Here is a 13,075-nt window from a genome sequence, read left to right on the forward strand (position 1 = left end):
TTGGTCCTTTCAAATGTTCCACTCAGCTCATTTACCTCATCGTCTTCTATTGTCTTTAGCTACCCTGCATTCAAGAGCAAGATTCAGCATTTCACCTAACATCCACTTTCTTCTTTTCTTTCTTTCTTGACTTTTTAAGTACCTTTTGCTTTCTTCATGGATGATGCTTTTGATGTCACCTCATCATTTCACCCACCGATCAGTTTGATTCCTGTGTATTCCATCTGGGGATAATTAACGGATCTTGGTAACTGCTTCTTCTCGTTTTGAGTCTTGCCCCATCAGCAAATGAAGGTCTCCAAAGCTTTACTCCATCCATGCCATTACTCTACTTTGAGTAAGTAGTTGTATTATAAACACGTTGGTCGGGGGGGGGGGGTGAATGTAAGACTTGGTAAAGCAGAGGGACAGCGAAAAGTGGAATGCCCTCAGTAAGATGGGTTGGCACAGTGGTTGCCACAATGGGGCTCAAGCCTGCTGTGAGGATGGCACGGGGCTGGGCAGTGTTTTACTCTCTGCACAGGGTCCCTCAGGGGCAGAACCAACTCGATGGTCCCGAAGGGGCGCGTCGTGCAGCACTAACCAGACCATCATCTACTGCTTTCCATGGGGTTATCTGTGGCTTAGACCTCAGAAGTGGCCCACGTATCCTTCTTCCTAGTCTGTTTCTAGTCTGCAAGTTCTACTAAAATCTGTCCACCATGGATGACTATAGGGAAAGACCATGGTCATAGCTTCCAGTACCATAGTAACAAGCAAGCCACCAAAGTATGACAGAATACTACATGTGACTTAAGATTCCATAGCTTAAGTCACTCAGCTGTTGGGGGTACAAATGTCCCTTTGCTGTGACTAAAGAACTGATGTCTTCATTTTAATGACTAAGCCTTAAAAGAATGTGGAATGTCCACTCAGCTTTCTTAGAACTCTGAGACCACCACACTGTGAAAAATCCCAGTGTAACCTGCTGGGGGATCAGAAGTCACATGAGAGAGCACCTAAGAAACTCAACCAATAGCTACTATCAGCGACCAGACACCAGACGAAGGCTCCCCAGGACACACTGGTCCCAACTGACTGCACGTGACTGTAATTGTAGATAGTGGATCTTAAACATAAATCATTTCTGAGTTACATAAAGTGTAGCACGCACACACACACACACACACACACACACACACACACACACACCTCATAAGACAGAATCATCTATTACCCACAGAGCCAAGAAATTTTAGTATAGTTTAAAATAGTTTCTCATGTTGTGGTCATCTTCCAACCCTAAACTAATTTTCGTTCCTACTTCATCATTGTAATTTTGCCACTGTTATGAATTGGGTGACCCCGGGGAAAGAGGGTTGTTTGACTGTCCCCCACCCCCAAAAAAAAGGGTCATGACCCACAGGTTGAGAACCACTGGTCTAGAGAAACAAAAACAGTGACCCTCATATGTGTATAAGACAGAATTTTATATCAAGAATTAATTTTATATCAAGACAGTATCCCCACCCAGTCCAGTTCAAGTTCCATGAGTCCAGGGCTAACAGGTGCCCTCTTCAGGTTGATGCAGGCTACAGGTAATGATGCAGACAGGGTGAAGCAGGAAGCAGGGAAGGTAAAGAACAAGAGGGGGAGAGAGGTCCCCAGTGTTTGTGTATGAAAAACACCACATCCCCGAGGAGGTGTTGACAGGCTGGGTGCCACCCCTACCTTCACAAAAGTCCCACCAGGTTGGCATAAGATCTAATAACCACAAGGAATCAACGGGGTCAAGGTCCTTATTTGGATCTCAGTATTCCAGAACTGCGAGAGAATAAATTTGCGTTCTCTAAAACAGCCTACTCATGGTATCGGAGTTACAGCAACACTAGGAAACAAAGACGGGGGATAGGAACGATGTAACAGTCCTTGCTCTGTTTCTCCAGAATCAGCATTCTCGGTGGCCATAGCTTTCTAAGAGTCCTCCAATTACTGCCAGAGTTGGTCTGCTTTCCCACCTATGCTGACCAGTACAAAGTGTGTGCAGTGTAGCTATTGGTTTGGTTTCAAAATAATGAAGTTACAAAGAAAATATGGAGCACAAAAAAGAGACAAAGGAGTAAGGTGGGAGAGTACCACCATTTTAAAGGATTTGAATTGTCTGGGATAGAATACATACTCCTTCATTCGGAACCAACTACAGCTTTGGAGTTGGTAATAATGTATTTGCCTGCAGAATCAGCTATAAATGAGCACAAAGTTGCTGCATGGGGGTAGAGTCTGAGTTTGGGGGAGTATTCTGAGTTCCAGGATACCCACCCACCAGGCTGTGACCTTGAATGCTTTGCGTATCTGCCTTGCAACTCATACTCGTGCATCTGGATCTCTGAAGGAGCGCCTCCTTCCCGGATATTTTTGTATTCCCTCCATGGTTGCCAAAGAGGGATTTCTCACTTTAACAACTGCTAAGCCCTAGGAGACATGTAGACCATAACTTGTCAGATTGGCTGTTCTGCAGCTGCGGCCCAACTCCTGTTGCTGACAGGGGGCAGCAGGCGAAGTCTCGGACATGAAGGAGCCGTGGAAGAAACAGAGGAGCGCATTATCCATAAAATATCGAAAAGCATGCACACCCTGGACAGGCTCCTCTCCGCGCTGCAGGCTCTCCTCACACATTTGGATGCGCGCGTCATTTTCTTTGGAGAGACACAGCGCTGACTCCTGCATTCAAACTGATCGTACTTTATTCCAGAACTCGGCAGCCATCTTCCGAAGAGACACGTACGAGCAGTTTCCACTTTATGAACGCGCTCACAAATATTGTCAGTGACATAAATTAGGGATAATCTACGGTGTGAAATAGTTTAAATAACATGAAAGTTATTTGCTTTTAAAGGTTAGATGAGTTCAGTTACAAAACCATCCGCCAAATAAAACAAAACCATCTATTTAAGTAGTCTAGATAAACAACTTTTATTATTTATTTATTTTTATGAATCATTTTATCGGGGCTCATACAACTGTTATCACAATCCATACATACATCAATTGAGTAAAGCACCCTTACACATTCATTGCCCTCATCATTCTCAAAATTCGCCTACCACTTGGGTTCTTGGAATCAGCTCATTTTCCTTTTTGTCCCTCCCTTTCCCTCCCCATCCCCCCTCCCTCACGAACCCTTAATGGCTTATAAATTATTACTCTGTCCTATCTTACACTGCCCGGAATCTCCCCTCACCCACTTTCCTGTTGCCCTTCCCCCAGAGAGGAGGTTACATGTAGATCCCCGAGATCGGTTCCCCCTTTCTACACCCCCTTCCCTCTGGTGTCGGCACTCCCACCGCTGGTCCTGAGGGGTTCATCCGTCATAGATTCCCTGTGTTTCCAGATCCCTACTGCACCGCTGTGCATCGTCTGGTCTAACCAGGTCCGCAAGGTAGAATTGGGATCATGATAATTAGGGGGGTGGATGCGTTCAAGAACTAGAGGAAGGTTTTGAGTTTCATTTGATAAACCACTTTTAAGATACTAACTTAAATTTGCTTTTTTCTCATCAAAGTGTTGGTGATTTATATTTTGGTAGGTAATCTTGTATTTCATTTAAGTTTTTCCACCTTGTTGCAACAAAACATATGCAATAATATGTACACACCCATACACACTCTTTCTTAAGCAGCTATGGGAGGAGATTTTCTTTTTCACTGACCTCGTGGCAGAGTGATTACGAGTTGGGCTGCTAACTGCAAGGTCAGCAGTTTGAAACCACCAGCTGATTCAGAAGGAAAAGACCAGGCTTTCTACTCCCTTAAGAATAACAGTCTTGGAAGTACAGGGCCAGTTATATCCTGTTCTATAGAGTGACTTTGGGTAAGCACCAATTCAATGGCAGTGAGTTGGGTTTTTTGTACTATGTGAGTATTGTGTTTGTAAACAGGTTTGAAATTGTTTTCCTTATCTTCCTTTAAATTATTTTTGCATTAATTATACATTTTCTCATCCTATATTCCTATTTTCTCATTGTCTTTCTCTACTTCCTTATATTGACTCATTTGTATTTGATTCTGAACGCAATGAAAGCTATTTTCTCATGCAAGCTGTTTATGTGTCATATTGATTTTAACACTCTTTCTTTCACTATTGAAATTTTGTAATTTTGATTTTAATCTCTTTGTTGATATGAGTCATTTAGGTATGTGTTTTTTAATTTCCAAGCTGCTAGTTTTAGTCACCTCTTTATATTTATTTCTAATATTTGAAAATTATATTCAGTGATTGTTGCTTCTAACAAATATAAGCATTTATCTATGACCAGCTGTTTGATCAGTTTTTAGAAATGAGCCACGGAAAAATGAATTTTCTCAAGTTTTTGCCATTTAATTCACATATCGTACAATACTAGCAATGACACATCAGACAAGGGCCTTATTACTAAAATCTACAATACTTTGCAAGCTTACAATAAGAGAAAAAGTAATTGCCCACTGAGGAGGTGGGCAAAGGACCTGAACAGAAGTTTCACAGAGTCTGAAATCTGAATGACCAATAAACATATGAGAAAATGTTCCCGATCATTAGCCATAAGAGAAATGCAAACCAAAACAGCTATGAGATACCACCTAATACCTTCAATGATAGCCCAATTCAAAAATCAGAAAGAAACAAGTGTTGGGGGGGGGGGCTGTGGTGAGATAGGAACTCTCATCCACTGCTGGTGGACCTGTAGGTATGTACAGCCACTATGGAAATGGATTTGGCGATTTCTCAAACAGATGGAAATTGAGCTACCATACGACCCAGCAATCCCCCTACTGGGCATATACCCAGAAGAGGCAAGAAACAAACCACGGCCAGACATCTGTGCTCCAATGTTCATCGCGGCACAGTTCACAATCGCAAGTTGGAAACAACCCAAATTTCCATCAACAGATGAATGGATTATAAAACTGTGGTACATACATACAATGGAGTACTATGCAATGCTAAAAAGCAGTGATGAGCGCATGAAGCATATCGATGCATGGGAAGAACTGGAGGAAATTATGCTAAGTGAAGTAAGCCAAGCACAAAAGGACAAGTACAACATGAGTCTGCTGAGGTAAGTTTATAAATATATTAAAAAGAAAGAACAGAAAGGTAAATGCAAACGGGACACAGAGAAAAAGCTACTGTATACAAGCACTCCAGGCATGAGGTCCAGGTAGTATGGCAGGGGCCAAACCAAATTCAGGGGTACATATGGTAGCCAACCAAAATGGGGGTGGAGGGAGAAAAGGGGAAAGAAAAAAAAAGATGTGTGATGGGCACTGACCCACCCAAGGGGAGGGTATTGTTTGTGTCTCCACAGGGAAAGAGGGACCAGATATAAAGTCAGTGCCAGACGAATGTAGTGTGCCGGCAAGGAGTGGGGAGCCAATGGAGGGGCCTGAGGGTTCGGCCCCCATACAAACTACATGGACAACAGCCCCTCACCCCAGAAGAATTATTTGAGAGGATGACACTGAAGCTACAGCTAGGGGAGAGGGGCAAGTTTGATCAGAACAAATGGGTGCAAGTGAAGGGGGAGGAAGAGAGAGTAGAACACAACCTGGCGCATCAGGCCTGGAGGACAATATCTCCGCTCTGAACAGCCAATGGACAGAGTGGACAGTATGGCTGATCCCACTATGAGACACGCCATCCCTTGATGGCCCAGGGCCCTAAGGGGGACAACACTGGAGACTCAGTGTTGGGACTGGTCCAGACTGACCCTGTGACACCAAGGTAAACCACTAAAAGCATGCGGCAGAGCAACCATGGGAGCAGAGCAGAACCCCTGAGGGAGTACAAAGGACAGACTCTGAGGCCAGAGCATGGTATCCCATTGGCCCTGACTAAAGGACAAGCCTAGAGATTAAAAATCAGACCTTGATCTATTTACAGATTTTTCTTTCCTTTAAAAATTTTTTTCTTTTAATTAACTTATTCTTCTATGGGTAATTGGTTTCTTTTTTTGTTGTCATCGCTGTGTTCTCACTCATCACCTATCTTGCTATGGCTTGATTTTTGGTGCATATTATGATCTCTACAGATCTGTCTAGATAAGATAAACTGGATGAATAGTCTGGAGCAAATAATCAATGGGACCAATGGTTCTGGGGGAACACGGGAGAGGGGAGGCAGGGGTAAGGAGGTGGTGCTGACCAACTCAGGGACAGGGGAGCAATAAGTGATCGAAAATCAGTGGCAAGGAGGGTGTGAGAGGCCTGGTAGGGATTCAGCAAGATAAATTACTGAAACTCAAATGAAGGCTGAGCAAGACAGTGGGGCAAGAGGAAAGTAAAAGGAAATAGATAAAATAATAGGTGATAAAGGGTATTTACAGAGGTCTAAAGACTGGAATGTACATATGTAAATATATTTATATAAGAGTGTGGGGAAACAGTTCTATGTGCCTATTATAGGTTTAGTATTAAGGCAGCAGATGGACATTGGACCTCCACTCAAGCACTTACTCAATGTAAGAACACATTGTTCTATTAAATTGGCATTCTAGGATACACACCTTCCAGACACGATTGCTGAAGAAAAATGTGTACATAAGTAAATGTGGTGAAGAAAGCTGATGGTGCCCGGCTATCAAAAGATAGAGTGTCTGGGGTCCTAAAGGCTTGAAGATAAATAAGTGGCCATCTAGCTGAGAAGCATCAAAACCCACATGGAAGACGCACACCAGCCTGTCTGGCCACGAGGTGTAGAAGGGACAAGTTATCAGACATCAAAGAACTAAAAATCATAAAAGTGGGTGCCCACCTCCCTGATATGGATCGATGAAGACAAACGTGTACATAAACCAATGTGGTAAAGAAAGCTGATGGTGCCAGGCTATCAAAAGATATAGCATCTGGGGTATTAATGGCTTGGAGATAAACAAGTGGCCATCTAGTTCAGAAGTAACAAAGCCCACATGGAAAGAACTCACCAGCCTGTGTAAACACGAGAGGTTGAAGGGACCAGGGATCAAGCATGAAGGAGCAAAAAAAATCATATCATTGTAAATATTGGTGGGTGCAGAGTGGAGACTCAAAGTCCATCGATAGCCAACTGGACTTTACTGAAGGGTTGTGGGAGGAGATGACAGTCAGGGTGCAGGGTAGCAACGATAAAACATATAATTTTCCTCTAGTTCTTAAATGCTTCCTCCCCCTTAATATCATGATCCCAATTCTATCTTACAAATCTGGCTAGACCAGAGGATGTACATTGGTACAGATCATGATAGCAACTAGAAGCACAGTGAATCCAGGACAGATGACTCCTTCAGGATCAGTGGAGAGGGTGGAGGAAATATGGGGTAGAAAGGGGAAACTGATTACAAGAATCTATGTATAGCCTCCTCCCTGGGGGATGGACAGCAGAGAAGAGGGCGGGGTGAGATGTCAGGCAGTGTAACATATGACAAAATAGTAATAATTTATGAATTATGAAGGGTTCATGAGGTAGGGGTAGTGGGGAGGGAGGGAGAAAATGAGCAGCCGATATCAAGGGCTCAAGTAGAAGATAAATGTTTTGAGAATGATGATGGCAACAAATGTGCATATGTGCTTGACACAATGGATGGATGTATGGATTGTGATAAGAATTTTACAAGCCCCCAATAAAATTATTTTTAAAAATACACTAATTCAATCACATCAAGAAGAGTTGTAAAATCATCACCAAAAGCAATTTCAGAGCATTTAATTCATTTGTGTACTCATCATTATTAGCTTATCATCTTCACCCCACCCCCAACCTTCACTGCTATACCTTCAAGGAAAAATTAATCCAATTAACTCTATGTATTTACCTATCCTGGATTTCATATACAGAAAAACATTAAAAACAAAAATGAACAACAATGACAAAATAAACAGATTAAAGCTTCAATTAAAAAGAGCAGAAAATATTAGAAACTAGCACAAATTTAAATGCATCCCAAAGGAAATCAAATAATAGAGTGCTAAAGTTTAACCTAACTACATCTGCAACAATCTACATTCCTATACATTCTCCGTGATAACATGGATATTCACATTCCTGGTCCATGGTCACAGGGGATTCACAAGGGACTTAATCCATGTGTATTTCCCCTTTACTTTTTTCTTTAACCGAAACAGCCCTAAAATGGATCAAAAGAGAGATCAGATAATACGATATTACATTTTAACCTATGTCGCCCACAATCGATTTTCCAATGCTCCCTGACTCATGTCAATGCTATTGACATCCTTCAACATCGACTGGAAATTCACCAGATGCTAAATCCACGTGTGGACCCTGTGTGGTAGTTACATACTTTTATGTCAACTTGATAAGTGAGTGCAGGGTTGAAGCCTAGCCTGTCAATCAGCTCACAGCTTGATGAGGCCTCCTGTGGGCATGATCTTCTCATGAGGATTCTGGGAGCTTTCTCTCTTTCTCCCTGGAGGTGGGCCACGCACTCTGCTTCACCTTCCTGTTGACAAGCCACATGGAGCCACGCTGATGGCAACCAGAACCCTGGAGATGTACCCACCTCCATCGGATCTACAAGAATTTTCACCCACCGGCCTGTGAGCTTCGTGCATGCTGCATCATTGCATGTGGCTGTGTGAGTCTGAAGAGAGATTTATGGACTGGTATCGGACTTGTGGACTAATATCAGACTTATGGACTTGATCTGGACTGGGCTGGGATGTTATCTTAATATACAATTATTCTTTGATATAAAGCTCTTCTTGTACATATCTTAGGGCCTCTGAATTTGCTTCTCTAGTCAATCCAGCCTAACATGCCCTGCAAATGGATTTGGACTTCCACTGTCTTCATATCCTTCGGCAAATCAGGGGTTCACAATTTAATCTTTGCTACTATTGCCTTCTTTAGATTTGAATGATATTCTTATAATCCTTGGATCACACCGACTGGTGTGTTTCTTAGATGTGAAGTTAGTTGGTACCTCTTGTAGATGATTGCTTGCTTCAAAACAAGCTTTTAAGTTCCCAGATGCTATTCTTTGTGATAGCTGTCTAGTTTGTTCCTCACCCTTTGCTACAGCAACCACATCTTCATTGATGGGCTTCATGAAGGCAGGCAGCAAGCAGAGCCATGTCATACAACTGATTGTTTTTAGATGGGGGCTAGAATTAATTTCAAGCCCCATATCTATTTATGCATCGATGGTTTATATAAGTCTCCAGGTTACCTTAAATATATTGTAATCATTTTGTTAGAGAACATTATCAATAATCCCCATGGGATCAGGAGAACCCACTGCCATCCAGTCAATGCTGACTGAAAGAGACCCTATAGAGCAGGCTAGAACTGCTACAAATCTTCACAGGAGTAGAAAGCCTCATCCTTCCCCTGCAGAGCTGGCTGGTAGTTTTGAACTGCTGACCTTGCAATTAGAAGCTCAGTGCATAAGCACTACTCATTGATAGTGTCTTTAGTTAGGCAATGTTATAGAATTTAACTCACTGTTAAGAAAAGGAAAGTATATGCATATAGGCCAGCTATGAACCATAATACATGAATTGTTATTGTTGACTTGTACAGAGAACTCTTAAGTGACTGGACACTATTTACACAAACAATGGGGGTTGGTGAGAGGACACTCTTCCAATAATATTCCTTCATAACAGCAGAACCACACCAATTAGAGACTGTAACTCTTTACATGAGTAGAAAATTTCATCATAGTCCTGTGGAGTGGCTGATGGTTTCAAACCACTAACCTCAGGGTTAGCAGCCCAACATGTAACTCAATGCACTACCACAGCTCCTTACAGCCTTAGAAACACACAGGGACAGTTCCACTCTGTCCTATGAGGTGCTATAACTCAGGTTCGACTCAGTGGCATTGAGTTTAAGAGAATTTTTTGGAATAAAGATTTAAAACATTTTTACACGATAAAAATGCAAAAATTGAGACTTATATTGCATATTAGGAATAATGAGCAAAAAGCAGAAATAGAAAAGATAGTTTGTTAATATTGTAGTTTAAAATGGCATAGCATCTATATTCTTTTTTTACAATAATGACAAATGTATATACTATCATTAAAGGTTATATAATAGATTTCAAAGAATGGAAACCTTTATATCATTTAGAAAGTTTAAAGTGATAAAAATAGGGGAAAAAGCAGGAGAGATTTTCCTTGTAAACCTTACAACTTAATATAAAGTCACTATATGTCAGTCTGGGTAGACTAGAGAAACAAATCCATGAACACACATATGTGTATAAGAAAGAGATTTATATACAAGAGCAATTGAACATTGAGAAAACATCCCAGCCCAGTCCAGATCAAGTCCATATGTCTGATATTAGCCCATATATCTGATACCAATCTATAAAGTCCTCTCCAGACTCATGAAACACATGCAGTGATGCCGAATGTAGAAGATCACAGGCCAGTGGGTAGAAAGACCTTAGATCTAGTGTCACTGGAAAGATCTCAGCGCTGGCAGGGGTCTCTGCATCAGGGTGGGTCATGTGTCTTGTCAGCTGCTATGTCTCCCAGGGTGTGAGCAGAGAGTGTCCCACCTCCAAGGAGGAAATACCAGATTTCCCAGAATTCTCAGGAGAAGTCTCATTGACTATGATCTGATTGACAGACTAGACTCCACCCCTTCATTCATAATCCTCTCAAATGGACAATTATATAACTACCACACACTATAATGCAAGGAACACTATGTTAGCACATGAGGAGACAACTGTATTAGAGCAAGAGACTAAACAGTCGTTAGATTCATTATTTTATAAATATATGGAAAAATGCTCTAACCAAACAGCATTCAAATATAGTAGGAAAATGAGACTTCTGCTTCTGATCATGATAGAATAAGAGCCTAGATTTAAACATCTGATCTTATTTCTAACAAGTTATAGAAAACAACAATTTTCAAACATTAGACTAAAAGAGGCTAGCTTGGTGTTTCTGGAGAAGGCGGAAGCAAGCAAACGTCCCTGTGAGTGTTTTGCTTCAGTACCTGGAGAGCATTTCCAACCTATCAATATCTATGTATTTGAGGAGACAGAGCTCAGGGACAACTGTACACCAAAAGCCAAATTCACTGCCATTTAGTCCATTCTAATCCAGAGTTTCCTAGAAGACAAAGTAATTCTGTCCTTGTGGGCTTACGAGACTGCCAAGCTTTATGGGAGTAGAAAGCCTCTTCTTTCTCCCGTGGAGGCACTGTTAAGAGCCCAGCACATAGCCCACTGTGAAAACAGGGTTCTTCCATGGAGAACTAAGTATGGTAGCTGTCGAATGTCAAGTGAAATGCTAAGATGATCAATGAGCAGAGAGGGCTTGAGAGATCCACAGAGGACAGCTTACCCATCTGCTGTTCATCATGTACTGTGTGAGGCTGGGTAGAGACACCTCATCTCAACTCTGAAGAAGCCAGAGACATAATCATGAAAAAATTTCGAAATCTCCTGACCTAGGAAAAAGGGTTGAGAAGGAAGAAGAACTTAAAGGGGACAACATTATGTGAAGAAACAAAGATCTGGGTATTTAGAGGGGAGGTAAAATTGATTGGCTATGGGAATTACAGGGGGGGGAGTTGAAAGTGAAGGAGAGAAATATAGAAACTGCTAGAATGAGGTTTGGGTTTTTTGTTTTTTGAGAAAGAGAGTCATGAAAACCAAGCCCAGATTGTTACAATGAACACATCATGAACACCTTTTCTATTATAAACCTGGCTAGACCAGAGAATGTACACTAGTACAGATAGGAACTGGAAACACAGGGAATCCAGGACAGATGAACCCCTCAGGACCAGTGGTGTGAGTGGTGATACCAGGAGGGTGGAGGGAATGGGGAGTAGAAAGGGGGAACCTATTACAAGGATCTACATATAGCCTCCTCCCTGGGGGATGGACAACAGAAAAGTGGGTGAAGGGAGCTGTTAGGCAGTGTAAGTTATGATAAAATAATAATTTATAAATGATCAAGGGTTCATGAGGGAGGGGGAAGTGAGGAGAGATGGGGCGGGGATAAAGATGAGGAGCTGATTCCAAGAGCCCAAGAGGAAAGCAAATGTTTTGATAATGATGAGGGCAACAGATGTATAAGTGTGCTTTACACAATTGGTGTATGTATGGATTGTGATAAGAGTTGTGTGAGCCCCCAAAATTATTTTTTTTTTAAAAAGAAGAAAACAATAGTTGCAGATGTGGCACAGATGAATTTTGGACATGTTTGGGGAAGAAAGGAATTTCTTCTGACAGTTACTTTATCTATTAAGTAGGGTTTGAGTTCATTTGCAGGACTGTGGGGTCCGAGATGCAAAGAGGGAACTGAGGGCCCGCTGAGGTTGGGAATCGTGAGTTCATGAAGGCTGAGCCGGGTTTCCTCAGGCTTTCTCCAGCAACACTTTGCAGATGGAATAAATAAACCAGCTCACAGTGCTGGTTTCCCCACATCTTTCCCTAGCCCACCAGCTCTCATGGTCAAATAACAATGAGCTTTGTTTTGGAGGCACTGCAAAAGTATACAGAGAGAGAACACATTAACTCACAAGCTTTTTCACGAAAAAGGAACTACAGATCCATTTACTACAGCTTGCAGTCCTGAATCAGAATGCTTCACCCGCTCCACAGCTCTTTAATTTACTTATCTTTGTTTCATGGAAATGAGTTCAGCGTTGTCAGGCTGAATATCTTTATGCATTTGAGTTCATGTTCTTTTTTCGCTATTGAATAAATTACATGCACTCCAGCTCCCTTAATGCATTTTCAAACCAATTTTATACCTATTTTCAAAACTTTTTACATTTCCCTCAACGTACAAGTTAATTATGTGTCTGTAATTTACAATACCAACATCTCATAATATGATTCATAAAACAAAATTGGGGTGATTTACTGAAGAGAATCTTGAATGCAGTGATTACCCAAACTTGTAGTTTACAGGTATCAAGTGGTAAGCACGTTGCTAGGAAACTGAAAGAAAGATATGACTTAGACAGGGCGGGTTTTCTCAGAATCTCACAGAATAATAAAGTAGAAGAAAAATAGTCAACGGAGAAATTGGTAAACGAAGTCCACCCTTTACTTTTACTCTGAAAATGTGGGAGGGGG

This window comes from Tenrec ecaudatus, chromosome 5 (genome assembly GCF_050624435.1).
Source record: "Tenrec ecaudatus isolate mTenEca1 chromosome 5, mTenEca1.hap1, whole genome shotgun sequence".
NCBI lineage: Eukaryota > Metazoa > Chordata > Mammalia > Afrosoricida > Tenrecidae > Tenrec > Tenrec ecaudatus.